Raw genomic sequence first — 21,740 nt, 5'->3', positions numbered from 1 at the left:
GCCATAGGCCCCTATATACCGCCTCCTCATGCTGCTGCCAGGTCCAGAGTCTCTCATGGGTCCCTGTACGGCCTCCCATTGCTGCTGTCTCCATCGCCACACTCTGCCATGTGCCACTTTCAGGTCTCCTCACACTGCTGGTGTGTTACATTTTTTGTCATAGGGTGCTGGCAGATTACGGGCCTCACATAGCTGCTGCCAGGCCCCTAATCTGCCATGGGCCCCTATACCGCCTCCTCATGCTGCTGCCAAGTCCAGAGTGTGTCATGTGTCCCTGTACGGCCTCCCATTGCTGCTGTCTCCATCGCCACACTCTGCCATGTGCCACTTTCAGGTCTCCTCACACTGCTGGTGTGTAGAATTTTTTGACATAGGGTGCTGGCAGATTACGGGCCTCCTATAGCTGCTGCCAGGCCCCTAATCTGCCATGGGCCCCTATATACCGCCTCCTCATGCTGCTGCCAGGTCCAGAGTCTCTTATGGGTCCCTGTACGGCCTCCCATTGCTGCTGTCTCTATCGCCACACTCTGCCATGTGCCACTTTCAGGTCTCTTCACACTGCTGGTGTGTAGAATTTTTTGACATAGGGTGCTGGCAGATTACGGGCCTCCTATAGCTGCTGCCAGGCCCCTAATCTGCCATAGGCCCCTATATACCGCCTCCTCATGCTGCTGCCAGGTCCAGAGTCTCTCATGGGTCCCTGTACGGCCTGCCATTGATGCTGTCTCCATCGCCACACTCTGCCATGTGCCACTTTCAGGTCTCCTCACACTGCTGGTGTGTAGAATTTTTTGACATAGGGTGCTGGCAGATTACGGGCCTCCTATAGCTGCTGCCAGGCCCCTAATCTGCCATAGGCCCCTATATACCTCCTCCTCATGCTGCTGCCAGGTCCAGAGTCTCTCATGGGTCCCTGTACGGCCTCCCATTGCTGCTGTCTCCATCGCCACACTCTGCCATGTGCCACTTTCAGGTCTCCTCACACTGCTGGTGTGTAGAATTTTTTGACATAGGGTGATGGCAGATTACGGGCCTCCTATAGCTGCTGCCAGGCCCCTAATCTGCCATAGGCCCTTATATACCGCCTCCTCATGCTGCTGCCAGGTCCAGAGTCTCTCATGGGTCCCTGTACGGCCTCCCATTGCTGCTGTCTCCATCGCCACACTCTGCCATGTGCCACTTTCAGGTCTCCTCACACACTGCTGGTGTGTTGAATTTTTTGACATAGGGTGCTGGCAGATTACGGGCCTCCCATAGCTGCTGCCAGGCCCCTAATCTGCCATGGGCCCCTATATACCGCCTCCTCATGCTGCTGCCAAGTCCAGAGTCTCTCATGGGTCCCTGTACGGCCTCCCATTGCTGCTGTCTCCATCGCCACACTCTGCCATGTGCCACTTTCAGGTCTCCTCACACTGCTGGTGTGTAGAATTTTTTGACATAGGGTGCTGGCAGATTACGGGCCTCCTATAGCTGCTGCCAGGCCCCTAATCTGCCATGGGCCCCTATATACCGCCTCCTCATGCTGCTGCCAGGTCCAGAGTCTCTCATGGGTCCCTGTACGGCCTCCCATTGCTGCTGTCTCCATCGCCACACTCTGCCATGTGCCACTTTCAGGTCTCCTCACACTGCTGGTGTGTTCAATTTTTTGACATAGGGTGCTGGCAGATTACGGGACTCCCATAGCTGCTGCCATGCCCCTAATCTGCCATGGGCCCCTATACCGCCTCCTCATGCTGCTGCCAGGTCCACAGTCTCTCATGCCATGTGCCACTTTCAGGTCTCCTCACACTGCTGGTGTGTTGAATTTTTTGACATAGGGTGCTGGCAGATTACGGGCCTCCCATAGCTGCTGCCAGGCCCCTAATCTGCCATGGGCCCCTATACCGCCTCCTCATGCTGCTGCCAAGTCCAGAGTGTGTCATGGGTCCCTGTACGGCCTCCCATTGCTGCTGTCTCCATAGCCACACTCTGCCATGTGCCACTTTCAGGTCTCCTCACACTGCTGGTGTGTTGAATTTTTTGACATAGGGTGCTGGCAGATTACGGGCCTCCCATTGCTGCTGCCAGGCACGTAATCTGCCATGGGACCCCGTACCGACTCCTCATGCTGTGACGTTGCAACAAGGTGGAATTCAACCCTACATATGTTAGACCGCCTTTACGAACAGCGAAAGGCCATCACAGATTTCCTGATGTTAAAAGCGGATAAAGGTACTCCCTGTGTAACTTAGATGTCAGCCATTGGCAGCTCATGCGTGACACCTGCGCTTGCTCAGGCCCTTTGAGGAGGCCACGCTATTCGTGAGTCGGCAGGACTATGGGATGAACGACGTCATTCCTCTGTTGCACGTCCTGGAACAAATGCTGTTAACAATGGCTGGTCAGGGTGCGGTAGACGTGGCGCACAGATCTCAACGCCACATGACCCCTGTGGGGGCAGGACAGGGAGAAGAGGAGGAGGTAGAGGAGGACATTGGTGCTCAGGAATTATTGAGTGAAATGGGTGGTTTTTCCACTCAGCGGACAGGAGTGGAGGAGCAGGAGCATCTGGTAGAGGAGGAGGAGGAGGAGACAGAGGACCCAGACGCACCGTGGCAGTATGCTGTGGAGATGGAGGCAGGGAGTCCCTCGCATTCCTTGGCACAAATGGCCCATAATATGCTCGGTTGCTTGCGTAGCGACAGCCGAATAATAACCATCAGACAGAGGGATGACTTTTGGCTGTCCACCTTGTTGGACCCTCGCTACCGTTCAAAAATGGTGGCCTTTTTCACACCTGCTGAGAGGGAGGCCAAAATTACGTACTATAAAAACCACCTATGTAGTCAGCTGGTCTCTGCCTGTCTGCGCCAACGTCCATCCTCAGACACTGTGGGCCCTGTGCGCTCGCGTTCTGCTGCCATGGCAGCAGGGGAGGGGTGGGGTGGTAGGAGCAGTGGCAGCTCCACCAGCAGCGGCTGCCTCAGTCTGCAGTCGATGATGAGTAGCTTTCTTCACCAGCGCAGTGAGGAAACTACTAACCAGCCGCAGCAGCAGCAGCAGCAGCAGCAGCAGCAGCAGCATCAGGTGGACCTGGAGCAGGACCTCAAACAACAGGCTTAGGCCTACTTGGACAGCACCCTGCCAACCGAGGTAGACAATCCCCTTGACTACTGGGCAACGAAACTTGACCTTTGGCCCCAACTAGCTGAATTTGCCCTTGAAAGGCTGTCATGCCCGGCCAGTAGCGTGGCATCGGAGCGCGTGTTTAGTGCGGCAGGAGGTATTGCAACTCCGCGGAGGACACGACTGTCCACCCAAAGTGTGGAGAGACTGACGTTTGTGAAAATGAATCAGGCGTGGATTAGTCTGGATTTCAAACCACCAGTTCCTGACACAACTGACTAAATCCGCCATGAATCATGCCCCAAACATGTGCCACTTTCAGGTCTCCTCACACTGCTGGTGTGTTACATTTTTTGTCATAGGGTGCTGGCAGATTACGGGCCTCCCATAGCTGCTGCCAGGCCCCTAATCTGCCATGGGCCCCTATACCGCCTCCTCATGCTGCTGCCAAGTCCAGAGTCTCTCATGGGTCCCTGTACGGCCTCCCATTGCTGCTGTCTCCATCGCCACACTCTGCCATGTGCCACTTTCAGGTCTCCTCACACTGCTGGTGTATTCCATTTTTTGTCATAGGGTGCTGGCAGATTACGGGCCTCCCATAGCTGCTGCCAGGCCCCTAATCTGCCATGGGCCCCTATACCGCCTCCTCATGCTGCTGCCAGGTCCAGAGTCTCTCATGGGTCCCTGTACGGCCTCCCATTGCTGCTGTCTCCATCGCCACACTCTGCCATGTGCCACTTTCAGGTCTCCTCACACTGCTGGTGGGTTCCATTTTTTGTCATAGGGTGCTGGCAGATTACGGGCCTCCCATAGCTGCTGCCAGGCCCCTAATCTGCCATGGGCCCCCGTACCGACTCCTCATGCTGCTGCCAGGCCCGTAATCTGTCATGGGCCCCTGTTGTCGCTTGTTGGCATATTCCGCTCGTTCAGATGCTCCTTCTCCTGCTACTCCTCTTCACGGATTCCGTCAGCAGTCTTTTTGGAATCCGTTTCCAAGAGACAACAGTTTGCGAGCACGCACCAGACGGTGCAGAAGCTGAACGTCCTCCTGTCCAAGTTGCTGCTGCCAGGCTCGTAATCTGTCATGCGCCCCTGTACCGCCTCCTCATGCTGCTGCCAAGTCCAGAGTGTGTCATGGGCCCCCGTACCGACTCCTCATGCTGCTGCCAGGCCCGTAATCTGTCATGGGCCCCTGTACCGCCTCCCCATGCTGCTGCCAGGTCCAGAGTGTGTCATGGGTCCCTGTACGGCCTCCCATTGCTGCTGCCAGGCCCGTAATCTGCCATGGGCCCCCGTACCGACTCCTCATGCTGCTGCCAGGCCCGTAATCTGTCATGGGCCCCTGTACCGCCTCCTCATGCTGCTGCCAGGTCCAGAGTGTGTCATGGGTCCCTGTACGGCCTCCCATTGCTGCTGTCTCTATCGCCACACTCTGCCATGTGCCACTTTCAGGTCTCCTCACACTGCTGGTGGTTTCCATTTTTGTCATAGGGTGCTGTATGGCCTCCCATTGCTGCTGCCTCCACCGCCACACTGTGGCTCCACACTCTGGTTTTGGCCCCGTGACTGCCCAAATGAGTGAAGTGTGCGGTGATTCTAAGATCGACGGCACTCATCTGCATGTCATACTGACTGACAGTATTATTTCTCTTCCCCAGCAGACTCCAAGGGCATTTAAATTAAAGGTACAGTGTTCAGCACTAATATTAAGTCTCTCTGAAGCCTAGAAACACCCTTTTTTAAGTTAAATTCACAGCGAATATATTCGACTCGGATCGAAATTTTTCCACGAATTCGCCGAATCAGTCGAATCGAATTTTTGAATACTTCGCTCATCTCTAGTCACCACACCTGTATGAGATTAATGCAAAGTTTATATAAAGCAGCCACATAAAACAGGATGCATAAGAATAACATTCAGGAATTACAATTTAGCATAAATTGGGAGGTTGCAATTATACCCGGGTATATGTGCATGTGGTATACAGAATACCTCCAACCATGGGTTATAGCGCTGTCCGGTTGCAGGGGCCCCTGGAGAGGTGAGAGTCAATAAGATGCACACTTCCACTTTAGATGCTGTGATGGCGTCCAAGTAACATGCGGATGATTGCACTGCTTGTCTGAAGATCAGCGATGCATCACCTAAAAGGATAAAATGCTCTATCTATCCTCACTCTTAGTCTCTATCCCTAAACTGGGCTGTCACTGCAACCGGGCCTCTATCTGTCTAAGTGGCCGTCGGATGCCTAACCTACCTCTAGCCTAATCTTATCCAACGCTCCCTATGCTAATCCTAGCTAAAGAGAGATCCAGACCAATAAGGCTCTTTAAGCAAAGAGGCTGCAAAGATACACTGCAATTAACAGAAAGTTCACCTGACAGTCTTATGCAGGTGAAAACACTGATCTATATATATATATACAACTATAAGGATTCTGCAGCGTGTAAATAGAATAATGATAATGAACCACAAATCTCTCTCTTACAGAGATATTAGGGTTCCTATACAGAAGTTGAAATATAACAGAGGCAGACCTAATCTGCTTCAGTAACAACTAAATAGATAGCAGCCTTGTTAATCTGGATCATTACTCACAGAATCCCCATACAGTTCTCCCCAGATACATAGCACATGGCAGGCTGGTACCCTCTGCCTGATACTTCCTGGAAAACAAACTATATAACATCCTGGGGTTTCTTGACCTCCTTGTAGGGGCAGGAAGCACACCTAGGGACTTGTTTGTAATGGGACCTCTATGGTAGTGGCTGTATATGGATGTAAACAAACCACAACTAGTGTATAAAATAACAGTTCCCTACACGTGCCATTGCCAGAAGGTTTGCTGTGTCTCCCAGCACAGTCTCAAGAGCATGGAGGAGATTCCAGGAGACATGCAGTTACTCTAGGAGAGCTGGACAGGGCCGGAGAAGGTCCTTAACCACTTGCCCTCCTTAGGATTTACCCCCCTTCCTGACCAGGCCATTTTTTTGCATTACAGCACTGCGTTATTTTAACTGACAATTGCACGGTCATACAATGCTGCACCCAAATAAAATTTGTGTCATTGTTTCCCATGAATTGAGCTTTCTTTTGGTGGTATTTGATCGCCTGTGCGTTTTTTATTTTATGCGCTATAAAAAAAATACCGACAATTTTGAGAAAAAACATAATTTTTTACTTTTTGCTATTAAACATGTTCAGTAAAAAAAATTAAAAAAATCAAATTTCATCATAAATCTAGGCCAAAATGTATTCTGCTGCAGGTTTTTGCTAAAAAAAATCCCAATACTTGTAAATTAATTGATTTACGTGAAAGTTATAGCGTTTACAAATGGCGGTATAGATACTGGGATTTTTTAACATTTTTACTAATAATGACGGCGATCAATGACTTATAGTGGGACTGCGGCCATTCTGACATTGGGGGGGAACTTACTTGGCATCACTGACATTCCAAGTGACACCAATACAGTGATCAGTGCTAAAAAAAAAGCACTCACACTGTACTAATGGCACTGGGCAGGAAGGGGTTAACATGAGGGGCGATCAAAGGGTTAACTGTGTGCTGGGAGTGTTTTACTGGGGGACGGTGTGTTGGTGCTTCACTGTAAGGACACTGCTGTGCACAGCGATCAAGAGCAGTGTGCCCGAGCCGACAGGGAGGAGGACTGTTAGTAAACAAAGCAGCCCTCCTTCCCGTCAGAGATCCTCCGTTATCATTGGGTGCTGGTGGGTAATTACCATCCAGAACCTGGGGCTTGACAGCCGTGGCCGTGAATATGTCATTTTGCGCACCCCTGCCGCCCTGTAGCAGTATATCTGCTATAGGGTGGCGGGGATGTGGTTAACCCATCAGCAGGACCGGTATCTGCTCCTTTGGGCAAGGAGGAACAGAATGAGCACTGCCAGAACCCTAAAATAACCTCCAGCAGGCCACTGGTGTGAATGTCTCTGATCAAACAATCAGAAACAGACTTCATGAGGGTGGCCTGAGGGTCCGACATCCTCTAGTAGGCCCTGTGCTCACTGCCCGGCACCATAGAGCTCGACTGGCATTTGCCATTGAACACCAGAATTGGCAGGTCCGCCAGTGGCACCCTGTGCTTTTCACAGATGAGAGCAGGTTCACCTAGAGCACGTGACAGACGTGAAAGGGTCTAGAGAAGCTGTGGAGAACATTATGCTGCCTGTAACATCGTTAGCATGACCATTTTGGTGGTGAGTCAGTGATGGTCTGGGGAGGCATATCCATGGAGGGACGCACATACCTCTACAGGCTAGACAATGGTACCCTGACTGCCATTAAGTATCGGGATGAAATCCTTGGACTCACTGTCAGAACCTACACTGGTGCAGTGGGTCCTGGGTTCCTCCTGGCGCATGACAATGCCCGGCCTCATGTGGCATGAGTATGCAGGCAATTCCTGGAGGATGAAGGATTTGCTACCGTTGAATGGCCCCCACACCCACCTGACCTACATCCAATAGAACTCCTCTGGGATATCATATTTCGGTCCATCCGAAGCCACCAGGTTGCACCCGGGACACCATCTGTCTTTTCGTTAGGAGCATGCCTTGACATTGTCAGGCATGCATACAAGCACACGGGGACCATACAAACTACTGAGTACCATTTTGAGTGGCTGCAATGAAATTTCAGCAAAATAGACTAGCCTGCAGCATCATTTTTTCACTTTCATTTTCAATGTGTCTTTTAATTCTGTCCTCTGTAGGTTGATGATTTTCATTTCCATCAAACTATGGGGCATTCTTACATTCCTAACACATTACCCAGTCCATATCAGTATAGATATCCAGCATGATATTTTTCCCCATTGAGATCTGATGTGCTTTCAAAGTATTCCTTTAATTTTATTGAGCAGTGCATATATATAATTTTTCAGAAATATGAGGCCTTTTTTTGTGTATTTATAATGTGGGTAAAGCTATTTCTAAGAATGAGTTTCATTGGGTACCCCCAACAGTAAGGGCCTTTGCGATTTCTAATATCCTTGATGATAGGCAGCAATTTCTTCCTGACTGATGGGGTATGCTGTATTGCCTCTCTAGATATCTTCAGGAGCTTTTCTTTAACATAGTAGAAGCTAACTTGATTAGATGTTATAAAATCTTGCATGTATTGTTGCAGACCTGCCTGTTACACAGATTCTGGGATTCCACTGATTTTGATGTTGTTACAATGGGATCTGTCCTCTAACTCTGCAAGTTTTATCTGGATCCAGTTTAAGTCATCTTATCTGTCATTATGGGAGCTTACTCTGCCATTTTTTGCTCAATATGGGTGACTCTGTGTCATATCTCCTTCACATCTGATTTGAATTGCTGTATTAAAGAGATCATGTCTGTGTATAGAGAGCTCCCAAAGGACACTGGCATGTCTTTTAAAGTAGTGTCTAGCATAGGATGGATAAGAGTTGGAAAAGTATTTACTTAAATAATTCCATTGGGCTTTGTGGGCTCACATCAGTATGTCTATATTGCTTGTCTGTAATGAGAGGCCTTGCTTTAGTTGGACTTCCTGCAGAAGGGCTAAAAAGAGAAGGAGAGTCCAGTGAAGAAGGTTTCCAATGGTTGCTAAATATCCTAGGGTTGTGCACTGCCAGATCGCCAACAGCTGGTTGGAGTTTCATCACCACCATACTGCCAAATGCTACTGACCTGATGCAGCAAAAAATCTGTTAATTTCAGAGACCTGGATCTGGCTTTTTCACTTGCTGGACATGGTGTTCAGTTTGACCAAGACTATGTCATAGACAGATCCAGTGTGCTGCCCAGACTAAGCAGCTATTTCGTACTTGCACTGGCCATGCCAATTGTGTGTGTAAATTTCATCTCTAAACAATAGGTTGCATGTTGAAACTGGAAAATAAAAATAGAAGCTGAGAGCTACACAAGATGACTGGAATACCAAATAATCACATCTAACATACTTTAATAAAAAATGGAATAATGCTATTTTTTTAGTCTTGAGCATTATAAACAGAAGAATAAAGCATTACAAACACAGTATGCATTGCATTTAATATATTTTTTCATGCATAATGAATGTGCGAGAACAGCAGGAAAATAACTTTTCTAGGTTGAAGAGTGATACTCCAAGGTGAAGTCTTCATGTAACATTAGAAGCCAGTGAGTGACTCAATCAGTGGCTGAAAAATCAGTTTTGGGTGGACTGACCCTTAAAATCTAGGCCATATGAGGTCCTGTTCTTTTCAGCTCAGCTAGCAGATCACATTCATACACCCTTTTGTACCCACCCTTTAGGTTATTCCCTGACATCTAGAGAACGTCTCTCCCAATCATAAACAATGCAGTACAGGGAACTTTAAGAGTGCCAAGAAAAGTAGCCATGTATTATTATACATACTTATGAAAATATGGGAAAATTAGCATAAAGTATCAAACTAAAATAATACAGTATAAAATGCAAATATATCAGACAGTAGATCATTAGTGTCTACTTGACTCTAAATGGAGTTGAAATTTGGTAGAATAAAATACAAAATATTTTTTCAAGAAACTGATGATATTTTCATATGAATACATAAATAGAGAGTGTTGATCTTTTTGGTAAAGAAATGTCTGGTATGCAGCAATCTACTGGTATGTCTGCACTTGCTTTTCCAACTTAACCTTATCTGATTCTCACAGTTATCTGGCTGCACTTTATAAAATAGAAACAGGGTTCTGAGGACAGAATTAGCAGCTATCCATCACACTTTATTATCCGTTATGTGAAAGTAAATGTGACAAGGTCTGATGTTTCCAGCATCTGAGATTACTGATCTTAAATGTAGAATTAGAGGAGCAAATGTGCGCTTATCATTGTCTAAGAAGGGTTCACAAGACGAAGAAATACTAAAGATCAACAGTTAAATTAAGATGTGCAATATTGCTTTAAGAGAATAATTTAGACTAAAGAGCATCTTGTGGAACAAGCATTTGTAAAGCTTTCAGAAAAAAGAAAGAAAACAATCAACTTCTCACCCAAGACAAGGGAAATAGTTGAATTGGTGACTTCTTTATACATTTCTTTTAAGCCTGTTATGATTCATGTCTCTGTTCCACCAGTTTTACCAGAGTGCACAAAAAAAACAAAAATAACGGGTTCAGTTGAAGGACACTGAGCATTCAGGCATCAGAGCAAGAATACTCTTCTAGTAATCAGCTGGTGGAGAGGTGGGGTGGTGATGTAACAGTCCCCCCATTGTCAATTTAGAGGAAAATGCAAAGTGTTCTCTGAAAGGTCCCGTACCAAGCGAGCATCTTCCTGTGTTGACTAAGCAGTGGAGCAGCTGTTTGGCACTGGACCCAAAAACTAGCAGCAATCACTGTAGTGCATGCTGTAGTGGTTTCCAGCTTCCAGAGGGATCTTCCAGGTACGACACATGCATATTTACATTGGTCTAGCTTGATATGCAAAAATATGCATACCTAAACATCAGCTCTGAAGTTCAGCCTGAGTGGCAACCAAGATTCCCCTCTTACAGGGGAAGAGTGAAGGTAGCCACCCAAGGGAAGGAAGTGTGGTACTTACATTACTAGGTAAAAATAAAAACATAAAGCCTGAAAAAAAAGAAACTAATTGTCAGGAATGGACTTGCCAATGGTGGTGGGACTCACCTGCCTTGTGGGCTGCAGTACCAGGGCTGGCCAGCGGGTGCTCTCAGCAACCAGAAGCTCACTCCTGCAGTCAGCCATCACCTGAGGCTGATTGCAGGAGGTGTATTTAAGGAATGGCCAGACCTGCAGTCAGTGCCTTGGTGTATGTTTCCCATGAGCCCCTGTACCTGCATCCTGTCTGCTTCCTGCCTGATTGCTGATTCTGCTTGATCCTGACCCTGAATGAACTCCGCCTGTCCTGACCTCGGCTATTCCTGACCACTCTCCAGCCTGCTCCTTTGGTACCTTGCCTGCCTGATTGTTCCTGACCCGGCCCATCTGACTACGCTCTGCCTACTCCTTTGTGTCTTGTCTGCCCGATGATTCCTGACCTGGCCCGCCTGACCACTCCACCTCACCAGCCCTGACTGCTCTTATCTGTGTACATTCCGTTATCAGTTGGAGGTTTGGTTTTGTTATATTGTGCGTTATATTTGTGTATAACCCTTAATAAATTATATTGTTACACCATACTTGAGCCTGCGTTTCCCTGTGTCAGTTCACGCATCTCTGGTCTTACCGGGAGCCCTGACACTAATGAAATCACCACATCTAAGGACTGGTTGGCTGGAACATTTAACATTGTTTTACATTTTGGGTTTAAATAAGCCAGATGATCATTTTCAAAATAAAAAAACTAGTTAAAATGGATTGAAGGGCTTTGCTTGGATACTGCATTATGTATGGCAAGCATTATAGTTTATATTTGATGGATGCTCATTAGGGCCAAAGCAGGCAATCCTGTCCCTGAGCTGGGGTGAGACAAGTTAGAAATTGACCAAAATACTCCCAAAAATGGAAATGAGATGAACAGTCCCAAGAGCTGTGAAAGGGATTTGCATTATTGGGAAATACAGTTGAAGCATAATACACTGACAAAACGTTCACCATGGTTTGAGTTGCTTGAGAAGCACAATATCTCCAATGTAAACGTTTTGGCTGTAGATGCAAATTTAGTTAGCTTCTGCAGAGTTTGATTAAACTTATCAACAGCACTGCCATTAAAGTAGACCTGTCAAGTGACAAAAAAAGAGAAGACTTCCTACAACAGCGGAGCATTTATCCTCACCCCTATCTTGTGACCCATGTGTCCTACCTTCTCTCCATTATAGCACATCAGCCTTCATCAGTGTCTGATGGCTCTGTCCTCTGCTGCACACTGTAGTGCCATCCTCCAAACACTACACTAATAAGTCCTTTAGTAACTTAGGGGCTGAAATCATAGCATGCAGCAAGAGATACATGCATTCACAACTCCCAAAAATGTTAAACACCAAAGACCACAATGGAGCCTGCCACACTACAATTAAGGAAAGGTAGAAGACACAAGCTACCAAATAGCTGAGTATAAACACTCTTTGACTGCAGGGAGGTTTCATCTTGATTTTTTGTCACCTGACAGGGTCTCTCTAAGACGTGCATTCAGCACTTCCAGAAGGAGTTGAGGGGCACCTTAACCACTGGCCTTCCTGCCCAGGCCAATTTTCAGCTTTCAGGACTCTCACACTTTAAATGACAATTACTCAGTCATGCAACACTGTACGCATATAAAATGTTCGTCCTTTTTGGGACACAAATAGAGATTTTTGGTGGTATGTAAATACTACTGGGTTTTTTATTTTTTGCAAAAGAAATGTGTTTTCTTACTGTTATAACAGTTTGCTAATGAGTAATGTTTCTTCATAGATTTTGACCAAAATTTATACTGCTACATTTCTTTGGTAAAAATAACGCAAATCCATGTATATTATTTGGTCTCTGTGAAAGCTATAGGGTCTACAAGCTATGGTACCAATCATTGAAAATTGATGACACCTGATCATACCTGATTTCTTGAGGCCCTAACAAGCCAGGACAGTACAAATACCCACAAAATGACCCCTTTTTGGAAAGTAGACATTCCAAATAATTTAGTAACAGGCATAGTGAGTTTTTTTAAGTTGTAATTTTTCCCCACAATTTTTTGGAAAATTAAGATCCCCCCCAACAAAATTGTCATATTAACAAGTTATTTCTCACACACAGCACAGGCATACTTGCAACTACACCCCAAAACACATTCTTCTACTCCTCCTGAATATAACAATACCAAATGTGTGAGACTTTTCCACAGCCTGACCACATAGAGTCCCAACATGCAAGGAGCACCATCAGGTGTTCTAGGGACACAAATTACACATCTAACATCTTAACTACCTATTACACTTTTGAAAGCCCTGAAGCACCAGGACAAAAGAATTACCCACAAAACTACCCAATTTCAAGAAGCAAACACTCCAATGTATATTCTGTGAGGCATAATGAGTCTTTTGAACATGTTGTTTATTTCCCAAAGTTTTCGGAATATGCGGGAAGAAAATTAAAATGTATTTTTTATTACACAAAGTTGTCCATTTATAAGATATTTCTAACACATAGCATGTAAATACGAAAAAATGCTCCCCAAAATACATTCCGCTACCTCTCCTGAGTATGGCAATACTAAATATGTGAGACTTTTCCACAGCTTGGCCATATACAAAGGCCCAACATCCAAGTAGCACCTTTAGGCCTTCTAGGGGCAAAAATTACACATCTAATTTCCTGACAACCTATCACATTTTTGAACGCCCTGGAGCACCAGGACACTGGAAACACCCACAGAATGACCCAGTTTTGGAAAGCAAACACTCCAATGTATTTTTTATGAGGTATAATGAGTTTTTGAACATGTCATTTTTTCCACAAGTTTTAAGAAAATGTGGAAAACAAAATGAAAACATATTTTTTTTACACAAAATTGTCCATTTATAAGATATTTATAACACATAACATGTAAATACCACAAAATACCACCCAAAATGCATTCTGCTACTTCTTCTGAGTATGGTGATACCACATGTGTAAGACATACCACAGCCTGACCACATAGAGAGGAGCACTATCAGGTGTTCTAGGGACATAAATTACACATCTAATATCTTGACTACCTATTACGCTTTTGAAAACCCTGCATCACCAGGACAATAGAATTACCCACAAAATAACCCATTTTGAAAAGTAAACACCCAAAGGTATAGTCTAAGAGGCATAATGAGTCTTTTGAACATGTCATTTTTTTCACAAGTTTTTGGAATACATGGAAAGAAAATGAAAATGTATTTTTTTTTTACACAAAGTTGTCCGTTTATAAGATATTTCTAACACATAGCATGTAAATAACAAAAAATACACCCATAAATACATTCTGCTACTCATCCTGAGCATGGCAATACCACATGTGTGAGACGTTTTAACAGCCTGGCCACATACAGAGGCCTGACATCCAAGTAGTACCGTCAGGTGTTCTAGGGACATAAATTACACATCTAATTTCCAGACAACATATCATTTTTCAAGGCCCTTCATATTTCTAGCACATAGCATGTACATACTAAGAATTACACCCCAAAATACATTCTGCTGAGAAAATGGTAAGCAAAAGATTACCTGTGGTTTTAGTAGTGCAGTTCTCCACAAAGGAGAGCATTGGTCCTGGCAGCAGGCAGGGACATGGTCAGTGACATCAAAAGCAATTGTCTAGGCAGCAAACAGGATTATTATCCATAGTCAGTACAGGAAGCAGGCAGAGATATCATCAGCACAGCCAAACCATTGGTCCAGGAAGCAGGCAGAGACATGGTCAGCACAGCCAAAATATCAGTCCTGGTAGTAGGCAAGAACATGGTCCATGGTACAGGTAGCAGGCAGAGGTGTGATCCGTTCATGCGGCAGGCAGAGGCATGTTGGCAATAAGTTGGCAGCAGGCAGAAATATTAGGCTTATGGCCTTGGTCAGGTAAGACCTGTGGACAGGGGTAGAGGTATCATCCCACCCATCTCTTCAAAGTCTCCTGACTAACAGACCTTTTTCCAGGAATTATAAAACATGGAGAAAACCAAAAACGTAGTTTTCTGTTCCACTCCGAAAACCTATTCTGAAGCCTCTCACATATGTGAGACCCCTGTGTTATTTTGAATCATACTACTACAGTAGCAGGGCAGAAGATCAGTCCAAGCGGCGGGCAAAAAAAGTGGTCAATTAACAAGCTGAGATCAGTTCAGATGGCAGGCAGAAACATGGTTGACAGTTTAGACAGCAAGCAGAGGCTTTATCTTCAATAAATAGGCCAGGGTCAGTTTCAGAGCAGGCAGAGGTATGGTCAGTTTAGGCAGCAGGCAGAGACGTGGTCAAATAACAGGCTAGGGTCAGTTCAGGTGCAGGCAAAGGCATGAGGAGTGCATGGCAGGAAATTCAGAATTACATTTACCATACTTCACTAATATTGTAGAGAAGTATGGTAACGGAGGAAACACTTATGCAGAAGTCTGGTTGGGAAGGACACTGAGGACAATAAAAACTGGTGTCTCATCTAACTTCTCTTCTGGAGCACACCCAACATTTTTTTTTAAATCTTTGACCTCTTTCTCTGGGAGGGACTTTTTTGGGAAAATGGCGTTCGTGGAGTCTGCTCACTGCATCTGAATAAACACTTTGTGGAAGGGCCTCCAGGGTACAAAAGGGCAATGACAATTTCCTCCTGATAGCGAAGAAAGGACATGGGTGTCTCGGTGGATTTCTGGTAGATCCCATATGTATTATAAATGGCCAAATTTGAAAAAATAAATGGAGACTTTTTTGTACCAATGGTGGGTTCTTCTTACAGCAAGGTAGGGCTGGATCATCTGATCACTGAAGTCGACTCCCCTCATGAACAAATTATAATCATGGACACATTCTGGTTTTTGGATTGTGCCATTTCTTCTGGTGATTTGCACATGGGTGTCATTGTGAATTGATGAGAGCATGTAGATGCCTCGTTTGTCTCTCCACTTTATAGCCAATATCTCTTCATTCTGAAAACTCACCAACTTCCCTCGCTGTAGTCTTGTGTTCACCCGCCTTTGCGGGAAGCCATTTCAACTAATTCTCATGGTGCCACATGCTAGTATTCTCCTTCGGTGAAGATTGTGGAAAAGAGGCAAGCTGGTGTAAAAATTCTCAACATATAGATGATAACCCTTTTCAAGGAGTGGAAATACAAGCTCCCGAACAACTTTTCCACTTGCTCCAATGTAATCTGGGCATTCAGGGGGATGCAGTTAGGTGTTCTTTCCTTCATACATGAGGAAGGTATACACATACCCCGTGGCTCTGTTGCATAATTTATAGAGTTTAACCCCATATCGGGCCCTTTTTCTGGGGATACACCACTTGAAGCTCAGCCTGCCAGTGAAGGGGACACGCAACTCATCCATGCAGATATTTTTGTCCAGACAAATAATTGGGCAAATTTCTCAGAGAAAAAAATTAATAAGTGGATTAATTTTATACAATTTATCATATGATGGGTCATTTTGGGGAAGGCACTGGGTGTTATCCTTGTTATCCTTGTAATGGAGGAACTGCATGATCATTAGATATCTTGTTCTGGGCATGACTGATAAGTAAATTGGCATATGATGGATTGGGTGGGTAGGAGTGTAATTATTTTTTTTTTGTGAGTCCCATATTAAATGTGAGGCCCAAAAATGTTCTAACTTCCTCCACTGTTAACTGCTTCCATTCATAGGGATGGGCATAACTTGAATCTGAGTTGATGGCTATGAATTGTTGGGCATAGAGGTTGCACTGGTCCACAACTGAATTTAGCAAGTCATCGGTAAAAATTAAATACAAAAAATCAATGGGGGAACATTTTCTGTACTCACCTGGACTCCTGGCTGGGTAGTAAAAGGGGAGATGTTAGCTGCTCCAGAGTTAGGGGAAAGCAATAGAAGTTTTGAAGGGCATGTGGGAGAGCGGCAAGGGTCCTAACCCTTTGGGGCTGAGGTGACACCCCACTAGTACCTGGCCTTTCTTGAGGTTCTCCATTTCTGGTGGAACACACTGCTCTACTGGTGGATGCCACTGTGCTACTTGTGGTAGCCTGCTCCTCACCAGAATGCATTCATTTGGTGGGCACACTTTCCTCCTTCTCTGATTCTGTAGGAGACCCACTGCTTAAAACGGGCTTTTAATCCAAATCAGAATCAGACTTGGAGAGCTCCCCGCTGCTCTCGTCAGTCATGGTTAGGATTTGGTAGGCCTCCTCACAGGAAAATACATTTATAGACATACTGGGACAGATGTTGCAAAACTGTTGGGTGCTGATGAGGCTGCTCTAATGAGGCTGCACTGCTGGGTGCTGATGAGGCTGCACTGCTGGGTGCTAATGAGGCTGTGCTGCTGGGTGTTGATGGGGGTGCACTGCTGGGTGCTGATGAGGTTGTGCTGCTGGGTGCTGATGGGGGTATACTGCTGGGTGCTGATGAGGGTGCGCTAATGGGGATGCACTGATAGGTGCTGAGGTTGCACTGATGTGCAATAATTTTTTAATGTTACAACCCTGAGGCACCATATCTTAAAAATTGCCTTGCATTGGGCTTTAAATCAAGTTTTGGAGGTTATTTTAAAAGTGCTGTGGTTCCTTCAATAAGCTGTGTGTTTCTAACACTTATGTTTAATCAAAGCACACCTATAAGATTACAACTTTCGCTATCTTACTATTACAACAGATGTAGTGTTTGGGCAGAAAATGAAAGAAATGCACAGATGCATGTAGATCATTAAAGTACATTTTTTAAGAGCCATATAGCATATTAGTAACCATGACTTTTTACCTTGACAAACAAAATAGTTCAGCACCTATCTTTGTCTGTTGATGCTTGTATTTCTCAGCTGTCTTAGGACTGCACTGTATATTATTACTTTCTTTTTTCCTTTCTTATTTACTGAGTAAAAGCTTAAGGATAAAGGAAAACTCTGAAAGAAAACTATATAGAATATTTTCATTTAATTCGATTTGTTCTTGTGATCTATTATATGTAGGAAAATTTATAATTTAGCAAATATTCCCACTATAGACTTTTTTTATAGAGGCAAAGAAGATCCCTGTTGGGCTCCTCAAAACTTTCTCATTCCCCCCATTTCCATTTGACTTGAATATATTCAGAAAAACGATGCTGCTAAGGGCAGATTTTGTAAACATATTCTTTCTCAGCAGCATCAGATCCATTAGAATCCTGGATCTGGCTAGTGAAGAATTAAACAACCATGGACATTTTGTTTAAATATATTAGGTCAGGCTGGAAGATCAAGGAAGAAGAGTAGTATTTCAAAAATAGGCCACATCTTCGATGAGCCAGGAGGCAAAGAATTTTACCCAAATAGAGAAGAATTTTATCTTTTTTTCTGGGATGTGACAGCACACAATCCATATCTCTGGATAATCATAAAAAACTATTTTACGGCACATTATGTTTTTTTTTACAGGAATTAAAGTATATGGTGGGCATAGGCAAATTCTGGCATTAAAGGGGCACGTTCTTACAGTGATCCCGATGTTATGCTGCCACATCCTATCTCTCTGGACCACCACAGGTCTTTCTCACAGCCTGTACAGCACCAGCCATGGTAAAAAATGGCAAACTATCCTTAGAGGACCCAGGAAATGATTGATCAGACCACATACAGAGTAGTGAGAGGCCTTTATTGCCAATCCACTGCCATTCTCAATCCAACAGGAAGCTAAACTTCATTTAGGCAAATAATTGACTGGAGGTAAGCCTCATTCCTCTACCCAACACTCAATAGGTCAAATTTGGACACAAAATTATCCTTATCTTAGATAATGGATGTTATTCATCAATGTCAGGCCTCTCTTACTATCCATATAGAAACAGTGACCTTTCCATTCTGAAAAAAGACATGTAGACCCCCAGACAATGAGTGACTGATAGTGAACAGAAGATTAGCAATGTGGAAGGTGTAGTCACCCCAATGCGTAACCAAGTGAGAGATGTTAAAAAAGCTTCTTCACTTGGTAATAAGTAGACATAAATTGCTTCTTATTGCAGCAACTTTGATACAGAGTATTATTTCCAAACTGCTTCATTATCTTAATGCATCCCATGTCATTTAATGTTCAAGTTCAAGTGTTAAAGTCTGAAGCAATTTGGGGTTATGGGTCAAGCAGGAAGAAATGGGAGTAGTTGTTTATGTTTGTGTTTGCTTTGGTTTTTTACTAACTTGCACTAGGTTAGTTTTTGGGTGCATTGACAGTTATATGTATGTTTCACCTACAACTTCCCTACAACTTTTGCTTATGAAGTGTGTTATGACGTTTTTCAATGTAGCTGCTTGGTATGATGACTTTTCTCATGAGTATTATATCTTATACTGTATATGAATAACCTCTTGAAATTTCCAGGACTTAAATTCTAGATTTAAAATATCTCTTGTCCCTAACTTTGTTAGAAAATACAAACCTTGTGTTATTGTGCTTCAGGAGATGCATCTTTTAGGTTCTAAGGTGATGGTCATTAAACAGGTCCATACAGTGGCAATAATCAAAGAAACCAAACTTGACCCTTTGGGTTATTGTGTTATGCTCATTCTTAAAATTCATAACTCCCATAATACTTTGGTAAAAATATATTCCTCCTTATTAAAGCTGGATCAAATTATGACAAAGATTCTGGAAATTGTCATTTGTCCCATTATAATGGGAAACTATGACACAGCACTTGACCCAGGCATGGTAGTAGCAAAAACTACCCTAATCCTCTGAATAATTAGATTACTAAATACAACCTTACATATTTATGGAGGTGGCGATATCCTAATTTACAGGAATTATCTTGATATTCTCAAATATATTATACCCTGTATTGGCTTGACCTGGGTCTGATCATTGCAGAAGTACTACCAATGGTAAACCGACTTAAATATCTCCTAAGAAATGTATCAGACCACTCTCCTTTTGAGGTTTTACTAACCCTCACGGAACTGACAAGCATAAAGACACGGAGAATGAGATCATTATAGTTTTTTTCTTGCACCTGATTAAATGATGGAAATCAGCAGGCTTATTCACTAAGTTAAGGGAAAATTCCCTTTATGCCTTTAGTAAGTCAACCATAGACAATGTTAGAGTATGGGGATAACAATGAGTTTGTTTTGGCATATTTAACTAAATCACAATGCCCATGCTGGGGATTGGGGACCCCATCAATTTTAATTTTTTGTATTTTTTAGGTTGCGCTAACGTGTGTGTATATATATATATATATATATATATATATATATATATATATATACAGGGCTTAAAATTCCAAGTCCTGAGCTACTAGCCAGGCCTTAGAGTTACTCGCCACCAACAAACTCACACAAACAGAGACACCTGTACACACACACAGACATGTACACACACACAAACATGTACACACACACACACACACACAAAGACACATGTACACACACACATACAGACACAGGTATACACAAACAGGCATGTACAGACATGCATACACACAGATACATGTACATACACAGAAATACACACGCATAGACACATGTACATACACACAGACACATGTACACATACACAGACACATGTACATACATACACAGACACATGTACACATAGACACATGTACGTACATACACACATGTACATGCACACACACAGATACATGTACACACAGACACATGTACACACACACACACATACATGTACATACACGCAGACACATGTACAGATACACACATGTACAATTCTACATGCATACACAGACACACACACACCACCCCCCCTTCCCCCCATAAAAAGTTGCAGTACTTCGTTGTTCACTCACAGATCTGGGTACTGCACTCTAGGGGGAGGCAGAGAGCACAGCACACACTACTTGCTTTGCTTTCACTGCACTCAGCTATTGAGCAGACTGATGGCTCCCAGTGCCAATGACAGATCCGGCCTGAGCTCCGAGTCTGCTCAGTAAGACGGCCCTGGGAGACACACTCACCCCCACCATAATTTCCACTCAGCATTGGCAAGCAGGCGAGTGGAAGTTTCAAGCCCTGTATATGTATATATATTTTTATATATATATATATATGTGTGTGTGTGCACACACATAAAATTGATTACAATACAATATACAATGTAAGAAAATTTTTTATAAAACAACATCTTGTCTTTTTAAGATAAAGCTGGAGAGTTGATGGCCCTATGACGATTTTGCTGTGTGGAAATAGTTATGCACCTCAATGTCTCATATGAAACAGGTATTAACTTGGTTGCAGTATTGTTCAAAAGATATTTTTGTTCAGATTACCTAAGCTAAGAAAATCTTGCAGTTGGCATGTGTCTGCTCACTGACATCACATATGTATATAATGAGGTGCAGTCTGCTTCAGGAAACCTATAAAATCCTATTCATTGTTAGGAAAAGAACATGTTACATTGACAATATACAACATTCAAATCAATTATCTTTTAAAGTGTTGTTAAACCTAACACACAAGCTGACTTACAGAAAAGATTTCCTGATAAATCACAGTAATAAGTTCAAATTTGAAGTTTTTCAAAGCTAAATAACCAAAAATCAACCAATCAATCAATCAATCAATCAATCAATCAATAGATAAATAAAATGATCAATATCTTTAGTTTACTATACCTTCTTGATAACAGAAAATACAAAATGCCTCTAATTACCTTAATAAGCAGTAAACTCTTTTTTTGCAAACCTCTTAAACTCTGAAACTAATTTGTTTATTACTACAGGCCGGACCTTAGAGATTAGAGATGAGCGAATTATTCAAAAATTCGATTCGGCTGATTCGCCGAATTTGAGGAAGAAATTCGATTCGATGCGAATTTATTCGCTGCAAATTTAACTTATAAAAAGGGTTTCTAGGCTTCAGAGAGCCTTTATATTAGTGCAGAACACTGTACCTTTAATTTAAATGCCCTTGGAGATTAGGAAGGAGAAGGAGAAGGAGAAGGATGAGAAGAAGGAGAAGGAGAAGGATGAGAAGAAGGAGAAGGATGAGAAGAAGGAGAAGGATGAGAAGAAGGAGAAGGATGAGAAGAAGGAGAAGGAGA

Source organism: Staurois parvus, unplaced genomic scaffold (assembly GCF_062004578.1).
Source record: "Staurois parvus isolate SC_StPar_1 unplaced genomic scaffold, SC_StPar_1.0 ptg000516l, whole genome shotgun sequence".
Taxonomy (NCBI): Eukaryota; Metazoa; Chordata; class Amphibia; order Anura; family Ranidae; genus Staurois; species Staurois parvus.
Note: the sequence above shows the minus strand (reverse complement) of the source record.